This window comes from Typopeltis vanoorti, chromosome 18 (assembly GCF_054136105.1).
Source record: "Typopeltis vanoorti isolate ZY-2024b chromosome 18, IOZ_Tvanoo_1.0, whole genome shotgun sequence".
Lineage (NCBI taxonomy): Eukaryota > Metazoa > Arthropoda > Arachnida > Uropygi > Thelyphonidae > Typopeltis > Typopeltis vanoorti.
The window spans coordinates 110,150,589-110,170,141 of NC_143566.1; the positions used below are offsets into that span (position 1 = coordinate 110,150,589).

The 19,553-nt window shown below is 36.9% G+C and overlaps 1 long non-coding RNA gene across 1 annotated transcript; it reads left to right on the plus strand.

Annotated features, from left to right (window-relative positions):
* The first annotated feature begins 6,007 nt into the window (after window positions 1–6,007).
* On the plus strand, window positions 6,008–9,055 carry LOC150097066 (uncharacterized). The gene is made up of 3 exons (XR_016549806.1): window positions 6,008–6,066; window positions 7,946–8,105; window positions 8,901–9,055. It is a non-coding gene; the product is annotated as an uncharacterized LOC150097066 (long non-coding RNA).
* The last annotated feature ends 10,498 nt before the right edge of the window (window positions 9,056–19,553 follow it).

Sequence of the window (19,553 nt, forward strand, 5' to 3'; positions counted from 1 at the left end):
CAGCAACAGCCTAGCCTCAGTTAAAACTTCATGGGCTACAGCATTGCCATTCATCACCCAAGCTTCCAACCAGTTTCGACCTTTATTAAGGTCTCGTCAGTGGGAGTCAGACCCAGAGGTGGTGATACCAAGGTGGAAGAAATGGAGAAGTCATATTTATCTATACGAGTTGCCAAAAGGTATCTCACCTTATTATTATTTTACTCTAGATTTAGAGAAAGATGTTGGAAGTTTTTTCCCGCTTGGTTAGACTAGAAAAAAAAAAGGAAAATACGTTCCACTTCGAAACTACGTTTATTATTATTATTATTATTATTATTATTATTATTATATGGTTTAAGATATCACATGTATATAGGGACAACACGTTCAGAGAGAGTTATATACGCCAACATAACTTCGGACAAATTCGGACATATCGAAATATCCAATACTTAGATGGAGATATTCTTCTACCGAAATCTTTGTTTCGTTTTGTTTTTAAAGAAAACACACAAACCAGCCAATAAACAAATGACAGACGTAACACACTAGAATCTTAGCCTTAGCTGCCTCTTCCTAATTCTAATTCTAAACAACGCAACCTAATCTAAAGGCATATCAAAGATAATGCTATCCAGGAAGTCCTGCGTACTCAACGATATCTTCCACCACTCTGAAAGGTCGGTGCTTTTCTTGAATGAAAGATGATCTGATCACAGTATCCTTTGGCGAGAAATCTTTTTATTCGATATTATATTAAATCAAAATTTAAGAATTGCGAATTACAACATACTTCGAAAATATGTTCTATCTTTCCACTCATCGATAAAAATGAAAAATCGATGCAAATTCAATTTCAGTCATTACTTTGTTGGCATCTTCTACTTTGATGCAGATGTCTGGTACCTACTTGGTCAACCTCTCTGGTTGGACAAGTAGGTACTGTACTCGCGCTCCAGCCAACAGGATGTTAGTGATTGTCTGAAGGCAGTAGATCGACTTATTCGCCCGGTGTGAGACCACCGCTCAACTTACTGGAGGCTATTGTTTGTTTTTGAATTTACGGCCGAAGAAACTAACGCCATTAATTTGGGTATTGTGATAGAACGGCCCATACGGACGGGTACGGCGCTATCTTATGAAATCAATATAAAGATATTGGCTTTATGTAATGTATTTTTATTCGTCAATTGCATGCATCCTACTTAACAGTTTTCCTGGTTTAGGGGAAATGAAAAGGTGGACTTTCTGGGAAGAAAAACCTTCAACTCCCGTATGAGACTGGCTAGCTCACCTTCATCTGAAAAGCTCTGATGAAGGGTCTTCGCATTAGATCTCCCCACCCAAAGGGCATCATCGATATTCCATGATCTATGGAGGCTCTCTTCTGAAGCCCCAATGGACTTGATAAAAATTCCATGTTTGTTCTTTAGCGCAAGGATTCTAGACGATGTAAAAAATAAATAAGTAGAATAATATATATAAAAATATCCTTAGCCCGACCACTGTACGTTATACATCGTAGGTTTAATTTCTAGTCCAATGTCACTTTCGTGAGTGGGAGACAAAAAAATTATGAATAGGAGCACAAATCACTCACGCTGCTCTTGGGGCTGGATTTCTGAAATATCACGATACACCGACAGTCGAGAGACTGTTATAGGTTCGAATCTAATCACCGGTACAGCACGTTTTTCCCAGGCTTTTTTTTTTTCCTTCAGACAGTTTTCTAGTTAGTCGATGTGCGACAAAGGAGGTAAGGTTTTCTTACACCGGAAAAATTCAGATTTTTAGGTCCGCATTTCAGAAAATTTTAACTCAGAACACACTATTTTAACAATTGAAAGGTTTAAGACAGCTGCAATATTCTCTCACATGAGGGTCTCCAAAATCATCCAGGGCCTAAGGCTCATCTACATGTGATGAGTAAGAGTGCGATCATCCTCTATCGATTTTAGAAAGTTGGAGTTCAAAGTAGACGATTTTTTTTTTTTTTATTATAACACTTAAAAAACGAATTCTTTATATTAATTGTATTAGACTGATTCCAAACATGATCTGTTAACCGTGTGATCAAGCAATATTCAAAGAAGCAAAGGTTTATACCATGGGTTTCCAATGTAGCGTATACAATCTCATTTTCCTCACTTAAGAGTCGTCTTGATTACGATATGCAAATAAAAAAAAATTTCTAATTTTATTACTCCAATCATTACATATAATAATAATGCTCACATGTCCATACTTAAAAATAGCACCATAAAATAATAATATTATTTTATGGTGCTATTTTTAATATTGAATATTGAATATTAAAATTAATAATATTATAATATTCAATTTGCATCCTCAGCTTCCAAAAAGCTAGGCTTTCTCTTTCGCTGAAGACGCTACTTCACCTCTAAACAGCTGTTAACACTATACAAGTCACAAGTCCCCCAGCTATCGAATACTGCTCTCACATTTGGAGTGGGGCTCCCAAAAGCTTTCTCAAAATGCTCGACTCAATACAGAGGAGAGCAATTAGACTGATAAATGATCCATCTCTCACCGACTCAACCCCCCCCACACACACACACTTTCACATAGACGCTTGGTCTCTGCAATCTGCATATTCTATAAATATTTCCATCGGAAATTTTCATCTGAAACAGCATCAATAATTCCCCCACTCTGTACTAAGCCCATTGGAACACTTGCAGCTGCTGCCCAACATCCCTTTACAGTACACCTTGAAACCCACAGAACAAGTTTCTTTTCCTCCTCCTCCATCCCTGCCACTGCTGTATTGTGGAAGTCTTCCCACTGATGTATTTCCCAAGGAATACAACATACAGTCTTTTAAATCAAATGTAAACAAGTTTCTCCTTTCCCAACCCACCACCCATATATGGTATTAACGTGCTATAGGATGACCAGCCAACCTCTCGCATATGGGCCCAACATAAAAAAAAAAAAAAAAAAATTCTGGATAAAAAATTATATCCACAAATCATTTTGATAGTGTTTAAGATTTGGAAAACATTTTCATTTGTATTGCGAATATAATAATTTGATTTTTTTAAGAAAGTGCTCGGGCTTTTGACATCATCACAGCCACAAAATATCGTATTTTTCAATTCGTATTTAAATATGACGTCGTTTTAAAATGATCCAAAAGCTACTGAATATATGAGTGTTGCTCAGATTATATAAAGTTTCTGTTCCTCAGAAATATAAACCAAATATTTTTATCTGTTTTAGTTTGTTCTCTCTCTCTCTCTCTCTCTCTCTCTCTCTCTCTCTCTCTCTCTCTCTCTCTCTCTCTCTCTCTCTCTCTCTCTCTCTTCTTCTATTAGTTTTTGTTTATGAAACGATATCTTGTACGCTGTATGTCATCTTTGTTTACAGTTCAATCCTGCAACTTTCTTATCCTTGTTCCCCCCCTGAGAAGTCCTTCTTGCATCGCTTCGGTTCTGATCCCCATCTTTGGAATTCTTAACTGCGTTCAAAGGAGGAAAAGTCAGATTTCGGTACTTGATTCGACTACAAATTGATCGTATGGACGGAATGCCGTCGTATTGTATCCCTGTGACAATGCCGTCGAGTGAAAACGATGCCAATGTCGAGGCTACAACCCACTTTTCCTCTCCGTTCCTGGAAAGATGACCCGAACGACAGCGGCACAGATGTCAGGGTTACGCCACTCCCTAAACACTACTTTCTAGTCCAGGGCGTGGTAGGAAATCGTTTTCAGGGACGAGATTTCAATCCAGCCTTGAATATTATTTCGTGCGATAATTCAATCGATGGAAATACTGAAAGTGAGACCGCTCATTTTCCTATCAGTCCATCAACTTTCGGGAGAAATAAAAACAGAATGCATTCGACGATGCCGAGAGAAAAGCACAGACAACCAATAAGGAAAAAAAAAGGAATAAATTTTGCTTCCATGTCAGACATTCGTTTCGACTACTGAAAGCCCACAGAAGTTCATTACAAATAATTATTCGATTCAACTGGAATCAAATCTCGCTTGATTGCATGCAATGTTCCTGCGCACGTGAGAATTTGCAGCCAACTAACGGCAAAAGTTCATCTGAAGCTCATAATTTGTCTCTTTCGGATTTTTTTTTCAAATACGAATCATACTACGGAAGACTATCGAACATTAGTACGGCAACAAGATAAGAGCTGCTTAAATCAGGAAGAAACCTTGCTCTAGAGAGGACAACATGGAACGTTTTCAAGAGCTACTAGGGTGACCTAGCGATTAAATTCATATTACGTGAAGACTTCCATAAGCCACCCTAGATTCAAACGGGAACGTATTTCTTGGAGAGAAGATACGATATCCACTCGGCTTATTAACAGGGGATTCTGCTTCCTACAAACGGTAAAGACATAAACACGTTTTATTTAGCATCCTTCAACAATTTAGGCATTCCAAAGGAGTAGACATTCACTGAGTAGTTCCAGATTTCTTGTACTACTCGAAGTACGGTACTTTTATCTTCATGGTTATTGTCACGTACAGATACAAATACCAGATGATCTAGTTGGGCATAGACACCGGTTTACATCAATAAAAACATGGGTTTACAGCAGTAGAGGGTGCAAAAATCATCAGGAGTATTTCCAGTAGCGTCTTTTCTCTCGTTTGCCATTACAAAAATCTGTACGTAGATGGTCATGAGAGAACATATAATTGAACGCTGAGAGTTCCGAAAATATTAAGTATGGTTGGCCGAGTGGTTAGTATAACCGCTCTCCGATTACCAGGTCATGGGTTCGAATCACGCCGTGAGCAGGGATGTTTGTGATTATCTTTATGGTAGGATATGAATTTCATTGCCTGGTGTGAGACCACATCCTGCTTATTTGAGGCTTGAAGTGGCTTCAATGTTTGTTCCTGAGCAAAAATTTCGGATGAGGTAAAAAATATTTAGAAAAATAATGAAAATCAGTAAAAAAAATCTTAATCTATCCAGGGAAACAAGAAACCTTTGGCGTGGGAGCTACAGAAAAGAAAAAGAAATAAATTCTAGAGCAGGTGTAACAGTTCTAATTCGTTGGTATTTTTATGTATCTGTTTTGACACTTATTTACTTCTAGTTAGACTTAGCGGAAATAAACAAACTACGTTTGGAAGGTGTACATAAACAATTCTCCCAAATTTACTAAAATAAAGAGTCAAAAGGTTTCATTTCTGCGATGCAAAATTATATAAGTCAAGTGGATATTAGATTCAGCATTATTTCAAAGCCTAATGTAGAAACTATGAAAGTTTCGTAAAAATAAGTTGACCACAGAGCCTACGGGAATACACTAGCCCGCATTCACCAGATGCCTTAGCGCAGACTACTTAGAAAACATAAATGCTGCCCCAAGCGTCTCTATACCAGTGTCTATATACTGTGGGCAACTTATTTTTACGTATCTTTCATAGTTTCTACATTCGGTTTTGAAATAATGCTGGATCTAATATCCACTTGATTTATATAATTCTCCCAAATTATTATCAGGCCATATTCAAATTAATATCAATTAAACAATTCAGTTTAGCTTAGACGGTCAGGAATATGCATTACATGTATGATGATGAGCATTTTATTTTTTCTTTACTTTACAGAAGTTTAAAATTACTCTTTTTGACAGATCGCAAGAGAATTAGTACATCGAATACGACTTCAGTTGTATTTTTAATTAGTATTAAAGAAGAGAAATTTAGCGGAAATCTCTGCCATTTCTTAGAAACTACTCGGTACCTCCGAACTGGTTTTTAAGGTGTGGAACCTCCATGATCAAATTGTTTGGCGGACGTCCCACATTTGATCAACTTAAAATTGTGACTCCCACTAATGGTGTGGATTTCACAGAGGGCGCCATAAGCTTTGTTGAAAATGAGAAATGGAAAAAATCAAAAAGCGACAAGGATAATTAAAGAAAAAAAAAGTATCCTCAATTTGTGGGCGATGCTTTGTCCTCGACCTTCATCCAATGGGATTTGAAGGTTATTGGTTTGTTATATAAATGAGAAGATTGCAGAGCAGTCTACGTTGGTATTCCACGGAAAACTAGCAACTCCTCATCATGAAGATTTTCGTAAGTATTGCAGTCTTTTGCTCCATTTCTTATTGTCTCTTTCTGTTTTACTCATTCTCTCGTTTCCCTATCGTCTCTGAATCTATTTTTTCCATCTCTATCTGTTTATATTTTTTAATGTCTCTCCTTTGAAGAAAAGTTCAGAATGTTAAATAGAATAAGACGACGCAGAAGTGTCTTTAGCGGGGTGTTTTATTCTGTACACATCAGAAAGGATGCAAGATCATACCTTCTTCCTTCTCGGTGATTCTTCGTACGTTGATTAGTGTGCATTAGTTTTCTTTCAACCTTTTAAAATTTACAGATCAAAAGAACCTTTCGAGATACACCTTATAATAACTCTCTGGCTTGCCATTATTTTGTGTCATATTTATGTGGATTAGGATTCGTGCGATTAGTTGACAATTAAATTACCGTTATTTGGCATAACACACTGACCTATTTCGTTCGATTTCGTTTTCTCTCACAGGCAAAGATGAATACTAAGTTAATAAATTGTGTTTCAGTAGAAAATATGGGGAAATACGGCCCCTTAACACGCTAGTGAGCATTACAGGTTAGTTCGCTGCTCAAACCTTGGATGCTCAGAGCTTAGAATCGATTTGCTTCGATGATGCGAAGGGTGATGAGATTTGATTTTCTTCCTTTTTGAGATTTGTCTCATTATTTTTCTTACAATGATGATTGGGAAAAATTTCTGCTTCGAAATGTAAGACCAGTTATATCTAATATCGGAATATGTCTGAACAGTTCCATTGCATTTATTATGTTATTCGAAGTCATGTGCGTATTATCAGGATATCAGAAGGTAATTGTATGAAAAAGAATCTAAAACTCCTTACATAGCCACTCCGTTCGATAGGATAATATATATATACACTGTAAAAAGTTCTGGTACTACTCACAAGATGAATTTTCTATCCCGACAATAACAACAGTGTTCTAACATTTTGTTTAGTATGCATAGAATATTTTGTATACTAAACAAAAGATTGGAACACTGTTCTTTCTTTCTTACTAAAGCAAGTAAGAAAGATGAGTTCACTGTAACAAGTGTTTGAGAAGTTACCGCTTTCAATGGAAGGCTGAAAAAGCCGAGTTGGCCTACTTTGCGAATTATTCAATAAGCTCATGTAATTCATCGGTGGGCAGTCGATGGCGAAGAAATGTATACGGATATCAGTGGATCTGCCATCTACAGAGAAGCGTAATAGATCACACAGCGTAATATGCCATTGCTGGAAGGTTCTTCGGCACTCCACATTACATGGTCTTACTCTATCTCGTTAAGCTGACCTCGAACCCAAAGAATTTCACCACACAATCCACTTTCACATCACTCAGGTCACTTTCATCTTTCGATTTGCAAAACTAACACCCGCATCAATTAACATTCAAATTAACTTGCACGCAACATATCTTTTGTAAGCAGCATTTGAGAAAAGAAATTCTGACACAAGATTCAAATTTGGTACGAAGGAAATGCAAACGACCACCAGACATGATCTACCCCTTCAGATACTGGCATAATGAATGGCAGACAAATCTGACACGACAAATCCGAAATATCCACTTTGCGATCCTGCAGTGAAGCCACAATGATTTTACATACTTTCCAACCGTTAGTGCTCCCCACGCAAATTAAATGCAAGAAAGCTTCTGTTAATTATCGTGTTACTCAGCGAATTCTTCAAAATTCAAGTATATTTTGATGTATTATTAAATAGTTTATTATTTTTTGTCTTTGCTTAATGAGAGCCAAACAGTCGCCTAAACAGTTGTAGGATGTTACCCTACATCGTAAAATTAATTCATTTTCTTATCAAGTTCTGATATGAATCTTCGAGGTGTTTTATTTTTCTGTATTTTATCTTCATAGATTGCTCTCTTTCTGCTTGCCATGGTGGTGTGCGCCTTAGGCGCCTATCCTTGGGGCGGCTATAGCTATGGCTTCGCTAACCCAGTGGCTTATTCCCATACCTACAACAATGACTACAACCCTTACTGGTACTACAATCGTTAAAACACAGGACCAGCAGGTGAGTCTATTTGTAATAGTCGCTAATGGAATGTAAGCGTATTTGCGTATAAGTGACGTCTAAAATATGTATATATAAGATACAAATACTCTTAACGAATCTTCACGCTTCTTCCTAATTTTATATCTTCATCATAAGAAATATTTTTATATTCACAGTGGATGTGCATATTCCGAATGCCATTTAATATAAAACGAAGGAAATAATAAGAAGAACTGTACATGTGCTTTTTAATTTTAATCAAAGTCGCTCTCTGATGCAAGCAAATGGGGGGGGGGGGCGGTTATAACTAAGATAAAAAGCCAAACGGCTATTTTACTGGCTGTAAAATAATAAGGGATTTTTATCCCCTTAATTTAGGGGGGGGGGGGTTTGTTCTGACCTTAGAACTATTGTATATAATAACATATATTGTACGTTAATAATCACGAGATGGCAGTAACTGTGAATTACCTCTTTCATCCCCTGATACTTCTAAAATCATGGACAGTCCTGGGCTCAGCTATCATTGATAATCAACGGCGGAGACCTGCGTTGTTATCAAACCGAAAAAAGGGGCTAAACAATCTCCCGACACGCTCTTTGGGAATAAAGAACGTTAAAATATTTATTTATTTACTATTAATAACAATAAAAATAATAAAAAGTCTGTTTTAATTTATAATGTAATTATTAATGTTTATCAATAATAATGTAAACAGTTAATATGTTTAAGACTCAACTATAGATACTTATTCTAATAATATTTGGTTTTAATTGTAATTTATTTTATTATTATTATTATTATTATTACAGCGTGATGGACGGTGATGGGACTTAGCGAAAGGCTGGATTTTCAACTCTGGCGTTCGACTGCTTCCGAAAGTGTCTTCTCTCTCTCTCTCTCTCTCTCTCTCTGCTTTGAAATTTTCTTAATTTTGTATTTCAATTTCAATAAACATTCTTTTGCTTAAAAATGTTTTGATTTATTCACTGCTTCCAAATTTGAAATTATTGCAAAAACAAAAGATATAGACATTAAAAAACGAATAATACAAATATCAGTAATATAAATAATGCAAAAGAAATTATGAGAGAAAGCAAACAAAATAAGAGGGGTTGATAATCAATAACACTCTTCTGAGATCTAAGTTTTCTAGAAGGTGAGAGTATGACATTGTTATTTAATTAGCGTGCACCTTACCTGTAGCTATCTAAAGTATTTGTACTGCCATCTAGTGAGGAGATTAATTGTTCTAATATAATTTTATTATGATTTCAACTTATGAATGATTATTATATAAATAACATCAGATTACATAATAATAATAATAATAAGAAGAAGAAGAAGAAGAAGAAGAAGAATTTACAGTTCATCAAGTTCCATTTCGACCAACATCTACCTCTTCTTGACAGTGAATTAGCATGTGTAATATTTTCTCAAATTTCTAAAAGTATACGATGTTTACTCAACATCTCTCTCTCTCTTTCCCATTACATCAAAAGAAAATAAAAAAAGAAAGAAAGAAATAATTGTGATGTTTCAGGAACCAAGATCCAAGTCAGTCCATTTATACGCAGTTTGCACTTAAACCATCACAAAAAGAAGCTCACAAACGCAAACGTGCATTAAGTTTTTTTTTCTATCAATTATTTTATATTTGCTAATAATAGACATACTTTATCACTCTGATTATTTCAGCAACGACTGCCGTTTGGCTGCTAAGAACTGGTCCAAACGCCACTAGTGACACGAGGAAATGTTATAATTTTTTTTTTTTTTGACATATTGACGGAATAACTTGTTATACGCTGGAACAATATTAATGTCACAATACTACGGCTGTCTGTTAGTGGTGATACTTACGTTGAAGTGATTATTGAAAAAAATATTACAGGGTGCCTACCAAGATTATATTGAGCCGCGTTTAGCTAGCTCAAGATAATCTTATTTAGACAGAGAAACGTTCAGACTTCAAGTACCTCTTGCCAGTATGAAGCAGAATGCAGATCCCTTAAGGGGGTGCTTGTTAAGTCCGTAGCTGTGTGTGTGTGTGTGTGTGTGTGTGTGTGTGTGTGTGTTCCCGACACCGGTTTGTATGTTTGTATGCTTACAGGAAGAAAAACTCTGCAACTTACGTATGACACCTTCTTCATCTGAGATTCATATAAATGAGGATTATTTACATTTTAGACAAAATTCGAATCTCTTCTGGTTTGGAGAGAGCGAACAGGAAACTCGAAAGTGGATCATTACAATATTCTCTAGAAAAAATCAACATATGGAAAATAATCAAGTTACGTCACTGGTCCGATCAAAAATATTGTATCTGAAAGTGATTTTGTGTGCCAAAATCGCCACCAGGAGCGCAAATACTCACTCGTGGATTTTTCTTTACTTTGAAATCATTTGCTGTGCGGGTTCACTGAATGTGTGCCCCTGAGTGCTTCGTTAACGGTTGGCTTCAACATATTTAGTATTTTAATTAAATACAGCATTCCTAGTTGTATGTGGTTTATTGCAACAACATTTCGACGGGTACTCTCAGAAGAATTATTTAGAAAATTTTGCGACTTATAGACCCACCTTAAAAAGCAAAAAAGGCATTTTGAAATATTATTATTATTATTATTATTATTATTCCTGATACCTCCAAGGAGTCCGAAGACTCATCGTGGGAGGACATCTACAACTGTCTCTACACCGAACCTCTACTACGAATCATCTCCACCAACGCCATTCACCGCCCACCTCCAACACCACCACAACTAGTAATTTTTGTCTGTAAATTGCGTGTGTTCTGAAGGGCCGATTTGTATGTATGCGGGATGAAAAACCCGAGTTTCCGGGAGAAAAAACCCTGCTACCTCCGTATGAGATCGGCTAATTCACCTTCGATTGAAATCGTCCAGATAAAGATTCCTCTCGTGGCGACGAGAATCGAACTTAGGCCTATTCCAATCGAAGAGTGCAATGTACCGTTGTTCTTCCAATTGCGCTACGGAATAACTTCAACTAGTCGAAATAAACGAATACGACATCCTTAAAACCGGAATATCAGATATCATGTGAAGTAGCAAAGCTTTGATGAGACCTGAGGAATAATAATAACCCCCGATATTTTTTTCTGTTCTATCAACATCATCTTGATTCTAAATGTTCAGTTAACTACTGGCAGTGAGTGAAAAACGTTTTATTAAGACGCTGTTAATGTATTTTTGTATTCTGTGGTGTAGTTGGAAGGAAGCTATCCTATGGTGGTTGGAAGACACCTGGATTCGAATCTTCTCATGAAATGAATTCTTATAAGGCCTTGTTTAATTGAAGGTGAGTTAGCTGGAGTCATGTGAAGATCGTGGATTTTTCTATAGACAATTTGCATATTTCCATAATTTAAAACAAGCAAATGGGCTGTTCAATACACGGACATGACCATAACACACTACAAGAAAAACCATCCTATTCTGCAGTGCAGGCGAGAGGATGAAGCAACATTTGACTTCGGTTGTAAAGATGTTGACCAGAATTCCCCTAGAAGGTGAGTTTGTTTCGCACCTTTCAAACTAAATCAAACGCGTTCTGTATACGGCTTTGCGAGTCCAGTTTATATAAAACAATAAAAGATAATAATAAACAGAACAGATTATTATACCATTACTTAATTAAAGTTGTCTTCTTGCTGCTTTCTTATCTCATTCTGTTAGCGTTTTACATGGGATGGAACATCTTATGATAGTCAAATGCCCGATTCAATAGTAGAAGACATCCAACGTGCTCGTCTACTAATCACGTGGTCATGTTACTGAAATCTTATAGAACCATATCTACACCCAATTTGTCTTTTTATTACACACCATTTTATTACACAATCGTTGCATAATAAAACAAAATACAGAAAAGTGGCAAAGGGCACACGGAGGAATCCGATCTCATCTTATCGTGTGAAAAGATTACAATGGCGATTTCGTGAAGGAAAAAACTTTATCTTTCAATGCGTTTAAATCAGATAAATTGTCAATTATAAAACAGAACAACTTACGGAAATCAAAAGGCGCGATGTGTACGACTAATGGAACAACCTGTTCTTAATGGTCAACTTCGAACCACCTTTTTGTCGTCCTCTTTCATTCTGTGTATATTTCTTTGCAGTGGTCAGCCTTCTTCACGTAATATTCCCCAAGGACTACAACCACTTCCACTGGTCAAGGAAACAAACAATACTAAGTTACATGGCACTAACACGCTAACTTTAGCAACTTTTCGCACGTGCAACATACAGTCCACATTAAATAACCTCTACAACCTATATACCTGATCACAACAAACTTTCATTGCATTGACAAAGCTGGTAGTAAATGGATTGAATTAACTCCTAAAAAAGGGAACCAAACAAAATATGCTTTTAGTGCACAATTGCCAGTTAATTTTATCTGCACTTGCAAAATTATCGCTATTTTGTACATCTTTAAACATCTGAATTACTTTCGTCATTCCAGAGACTTCAGGGTTCTTCATCCTGAACAACTAGGGTTTTCCATTCCACAACCAGGCAACCTAAACAGAAGAAGATGCAATGTGGGACTTATGAACCTGTATGTCCTCTCTCTCCTATCATAATTTACGCTGACACACAGACCTACACTTTTTACCCTTTACTATCCGACCACAGAAGTGAGAGCTCTCGTTGGCAGACTGCCAAGAAGAGTCCATTCATGCTGAAGGGGAGAAAGAAATGAAGGACGTACGAATTGATCACCAACACGCGAAATCACGTGCTTTAGAGATGAAGTTTCCCAACTGTTATACAAGCAAAATAGTTACTTTAAAAACTACAATGATCATAAAAGAGAAGGTAATTTTCCGACGTGTAATAATAAACAACTCATCCCACAATACGGACTGATTACCCTATTATCGGAATGGATTCTCCTTCTTCTGACATGCGCAGAAGAGTCGAAGGGTCTCGCATCTGTGGGCATACAGAACTCCTTATTCCTGGAGATGTCTGTAGAAGCGTGTGCTCACGGTGCGGTTTGCCTGTTCTTGGGTACGAAAAACCCGAGTTTCCTGGTGAAAAAAACCCTACTTTCGTATGAGACCGGCTAACACACCTTTAGTTGAAAGAGGTTCCTCGCGTCACTGAGGAACCTCTTTCGTACTAAAGGAGAGCCTATAGTACGTACAGGTTCTCCCTGTACGTACTACAGGTTATTATTATTAATTTACTAATGTAGTTCTTGAATATTACAAAATAAATACTTACAGTGAAACACAACAAAAACAGTATGCACGATTGCTTTATCAGAAATTCTATGAGCATCTAAATTAATAAAATGTCGGATCACGATATGTCACCCGGAGTGAACTTCGACAGTTCCTTATGAAAGATTCGAACCTGCAGTAATCAAAGCCGCTTTTGTCAATGGGCAAGTTTCGCACTCCTCTTCCTATCTGATAAACTTCCAGGATATCCACCTCTCAACCTTAAATACACACTACCCTGCCAAAAGTATCTGGACACCACTTCTGACTGGCCCTACATGATGGATGCAATCCATCATGTAGGGCCGCTGCAACACGCCATGGAACGCTGTCTACAAGTTGATGACACCATTCTGGAGAGATACGTTGCCATTCGGCCTGCAAGTATGCCATCAATTGATGGTGGTTGGTGACAGGTGGCTTGCAAAGCGGCGCTCCACAAAATCCCACATCACTTCAATCGGGATCAAATTGGACTCTGGGCATGCCAAGGCAACAGGTTAATACTAACCTCTGTTAACCACCTTTGTGTTGTACGCGCAGAGTGGCACAGTGCATTGTCCTGCTGGAAGAAACAATCGGTTGCATTCCCATAGAACTCCGCCATCGCTCCTGAAAGATGGTTTGTCAGCACTTCCTAGTAACTAGAAGCATTGAGTCTCGCATCCACACCATATATGAGCTCCATACCTTTATAACAGAACATTACCCATACAATGACTTTACCATCAAAATTCTTCACTGTAGGCACAAGACAGTCCTGGTCATATCTTTCGTGATGACGCCTCCAGATCTACCTACGTCCATCAAATTGGTCGAGGGTAAAGCGATTCTCATCACTCCACACCAGCTCTTGACACCGATCGTTCGCCTCCGAGTTGAAAGGCTTCTTTTACCCAGCCCGCCAAAACGCCATTTCATGAAGAGCACACTGCACTGTTCATGTTGGCGGAAGGAGAACCCATCAGGTCCATTGATACAGCAGCAGTGATGGCCTGAAGAGTGGTTCTACGAATCTTCGTGACCTCTCGGGAAATGACCCATTTGTCGCCACCAGAAAGGACACGGGTCTTACTGATCATGATACGGCAGTTGTAGCATCTTTCTTCTCGTATTTCTGTACATGAACGATGTCAAAACACTGATTTCACGGATGCCACTTATACGGCACCCAATGATCATGCCTCGTTCAAAATCGCTTAACTAACGTGCCTTGGGCATGTTGGCCAGCTGTTTCCTGCAAAGCTACAACATTGGATGTCTGTTACTCTAAAATACTCTAAAGTTACTCTAAAATATGTGCTTTTACTATCCATGAGAAAAATACAGTATACATTCTTTCAGGGTTGAAGTCAAAACTCCAGTTTCTTATTCAGCTTACATTATAACAAGTATAAGAAAAATCATCAACACCAAGGCAGACTTGGTAAATGCAGACTTAAAGCTGTTGGGAAAGAACCTCTACTATCCTTGCTTCCACTCTTCTCAAATCCTGATAGTGCGATGGTAACAGCATTAAGATAAGACGGTCCTTCTGGTCTTTACCTCCAACAGTTGTACAGACAACCACAGCAAATCACCTCCTATAATACGGCGAACTACTCACAGCATTCTTTCTCAGATCCTTCTATAGAGACAACAGAAAAATCATTATATAACTTGATGTATGTCTCCTGGTAGAGATGGTATTCCTCCTGTTCTGTTCCTGAATTAATACCAGTCATATACAAGCTGTCCTACCTACTGACATCTACCCAGAAGAACGGAAGCAAGCCTTTATCTAGCATGCCCGTAAAAAAAGATATAAAAGTCAGCTATGAAACTATCGTCACGCCCATGCCTCAGTAAAGTGATCGAGAAGGTCATCGACACCCAACGTCATCACTACTTGGAAACCCATCAACTAATTAGCGATCAAAATACGGATTCCACCATTTATAAAGCAGACCCTCTCACTAAGAACTTTTCAAACTTTTGGATACGAACCATGGAAAGATTTTGATAATCTCACGTGATCGCGCTTGATATTTCCAATATACTTGATCGTCTCTAGCTTCGAGGCCTTCACAAAAAAATAAGATCTTATCTGGCCTCATCGTTCTACCTCCAGTCCTTTGTGAATGAATTGCTAACTTCCTTTGTAGTCGTTATTGCGTGTCACGGATGGCCTTCCTTATGATTTTATCAAATCTGACGTATCACAGAGTTTGTAGTCTCACGCACGATCTTTCTCCTTTACATCAATGACCTCTCTTTCTCTCTAAATTCAAATCCTAAGCATAGTTTTGCTAAAGACAATATTCCCTATTCTTCTTACTTCGTGAAACCTTGTAGTACTTATGATTCAAGCTACAAAATCTTGCATAATCAACGTCGTATGCACTGATCTCGTTACCATTGTCAGTTGGAATGAAGATAATCTCTGTTCTTCTTCTTCTTCAACCTTTCGGTTGTGTCCACTGCTGGACGAAGGTCTCCCCCATGGTTTTCCAGACCACTCCACTCGGTTTTCTGCCTCTCCCATCCATCTCACTCCTGCAATTTGTTCCAGTTCATCCTTCCACCTTCTTCTCGGTCTTCCTCTTTGTCTTGCTCCATCTGTTGTTTATCTAGTCCATCTCCCGTCATTGCATCTGACAATATGGCCAGCCCATCACCACTTAGCCTGTTTAATGTATTTTACAATATCCGGATAAGATCTCAAACAGAAGATAATCTAGTGAACTTCAATGCTTGCAATGCACTTCTGAAGAAAGACCCTACTTCAGCCCCTCTTACTTTTAAAAATGTTCCGATTTCCAGTCAGCATTAAATTTTCCTTCATTGGGATGACGTTCACCATATTCGGTATAAGAAAATAATTACATCCATAGTCTCCTCTGCCTTCAAAAAAACGCGGTATTCTTTTGTTCAAAACACTACTTCTTTCCTGCTCAAAACTAAGTTTATAAAACCAAATCTGATCGACTAGAATACTGTTCTCACATTTAGAATGGTGCACCCAAAACTCCCTAAGAATTCTTGATTGGATACAGACGAGGGCAATCCGTCCAACAGGTGATTCTTGCATAGGGGATTCGAAACACAGCTTACTGCTTACCAGGGCAGCAAATAATAATATTCCTCCTTGACTGTTTGCACACACACACACACACACACACACACACACACTGGCACTGTTGTGTTAAAAATCTTGTAACTCTTGTGTGTAAACGAGGGGGGGGGGGTAGTATGAAAATAATTTAAGAAACGTTTAAGCAATCTTGAATTCTGTTATTAAATGGAAGGATGAGTTGTATTGAGTGTAGCAGATTGTAATTTTTTAAATTATTTATAACAAATATTCCTTTATTTTTTTTTTTAATTATGCGTATTTGACAACGTTGTTAACAATGATAAATCTACAAAGAAAAGTAAAATATAAAAACACAGTACGAAGAAGAAAGGAATATAGAATGTCGCTTCACTCAATCAATATCAAATTACATAAATGTGTTAAGGAATGATAATAATTAGTGTACTTGTGTACGAGACTAGCATTTCTGTTGGAAGACGTGTTTTAAAAGTACGAAAAGCATATAAATAAAACTGTATTCAAATAGTTTTATTCAGTTGTAACTGAGTTTAGTTTTATAGCTTCATTTAGAAATTTTATATATACTTGTAAAACATTTTTATCGTTTTAAAAGTTAGAAATTTGTTATAATTTTATTTTATTTAAAAAAAAAAAACTATAATACAGTAAATAAAATGATTTTATCGTGTTAATGAGCAACAGATATTAAGCACTAATATTTCTTATCGCTAACACGCTGAAAAACATAACGCTTTTTAATTCATCCACGTAGATTTAAAATAAAAAAAAAGGTTTATAGAGGGCGCCTTTATCACTCGGCAGGAGTATGAAATGTACACATGGTGTTAAATTAATATGAAAAAAAAGATAATAAAAAATGTGTGCCACCAAACGAACCTTAACGTACGTGATAATTTTACTAAAGGCTTAAAGCATATGTTCGTTTGAGCACTCTTTAGCTATAAATTTCCTTTTCTTCCTACATTTTTATATACAGTACTCCTACAGCAATCAGCTAATCTAAAATCTGAACTGTACAACACCATCACGTAGTCTATCCTGTCTTTCAACTTGAAGCATAATTACTTATCGGATAATTGGTATTTATTTTTGTGATTTTTCTATATTTACGATATGTGCGTGTTATTTATTTCTCGGTTATGTGTATTATCCAGTGGTTTTGTGCTTTTAAGGAGATCCAGCAAACGTCTCATCGTTGTTAATTGCAAATTTAAAAATAAATAAATAAATTATTATTATCGTCATGTGGATTCGTAGTGCCATTTACATTCTTAGTGTTTTACAGTGAGAATGGTTTACAGTAACGTGCTTGCGGTTAACAAATCTTTTATTGTTTGTATATAGATGACAGAGAAATACTTTTTTCAATGCTCTTAATGAAGTTTTCATAATTAGATTTCAGATTCCGGGAGTATGATTTTTTGACCCTGGAATAGAATATTTCCAAGAACATAGAGGAATAATAATAACTTCGAAACTTCAAGTGAAAATTAGAATACCAAAATATTGGAAATAGTGTGTGTTACATTTTATGAGTGGAATGCTTAACGGCCAACGTTCTTGGCCATCCATCCATGACCGATTTCCCGGCTCATTAATCCCTGGTCTTTCATTTAAGATTCTTTCTGCCCAACTGCAAGTGGTAATCAGATGTTCTGATAGTTCAATCCTGGACAGGTCCATAATATCAGAGATACTCAAGATCAAGAGATGGCAAACTTATACATAGTAGATCTGAGATCGCGTCTTTTTAGCTTCAGGTTGCAAGTCTACAATAGAAACAGAATGATTCATAGCATCAGGTTGCAGTTTAACATGGAATGCGATCAGATTTTCGCATTTGGTCTGACACGATAATAATACATTACCATGATCACAGTTGTGAAAAGAATTAACCTAGAAAAACCTGAGCTTATTCTATAGTTTCACCTGAAGTAAGTGCAAAGGTTGTTGTCATACTTTAAAAATAAAAATAAAAATAAGACATGAAGAAAAAGATTTCGAGATTCTACTGGGAGTTACATTTAAAGAGCTATTGGATTTTTCTTTTGCATATTCGATTGTAAACTTAAATCTGTGACGAAAGTATTGAATAAATTAAACAGTTATAATGTGGCACACATTACAAGATCAGAACATAAAATCAGGACCAAAGTATACAATGGAATGTTGGAACGTACTTGAGCTACTTTTCATATCGTGTTTTTTTTTGTTTGTTTTTTAAATAGGTTACCTTATCCTAGTTTATTCTTCTTTGAGTGCCATCTGCTATCGGAGGTCGGCGACTACCTTGGCAAATGTTGAGCGATCCTCAGCTACTTTGAGTAGTCTCTCAGAGTTCAAGTCAGTCCACTGTCTGATGTCTGGCAGCCAAGATTATCTTCGTCTTCCTTGTTCTCTTCTTCCTTTATCTTCACTTTTATAATCAAATGTTGAGCGATCCTCAGCTACTTTGAGTAGTCTCTCAAAGTTCAAGTCAGTCCACTGTCTGATGTCTGGCAGCCAAGATTATCTTCGTCTTCCTTGTTCTCTTCTTCCTTTATCTTCACTTTTATAATCAATTAATGTATCTTATATTTTTCATTACAAAGTAGGTGACCAAGATATGCAGTTTTCTTTCTTTTTATGGTATCTAAATGTTCACGTGATTTCCCCATTTGTTCCAGTACTTCCTGATTGGACGTTTTTGCTGTCCAAGGGATTTTTAACATTCCTCTGTATAAACACATCTCATCTAGTTTATTAACGCATTCAAATATTCTCATCACTCATAATTCTAAAGCCCAAGAAATTGTATGTCTCAAATATATCTTTCTTCACCGACAATATCTACAACAGATTGCAGATTATGCCAACCAACCTTTCCTTTCCCCATGAAAACATATCTGTGATCTCAAAATTCAAAATCCACAAAATTCGTAAAAACATCGAATGCAGTTTCGAACATTCTAAATATAAATTCGGATGCACAACCGGTAATAAACTATGAAATCACCTAAAAACATTATAATGTCATAATGTTGTTTACAAATTTAACTGCTAACCCTGATGTGATGTCACCTACATCGGATCCATAAGATTATGTTAACACGACATTTCCGGGATTGCA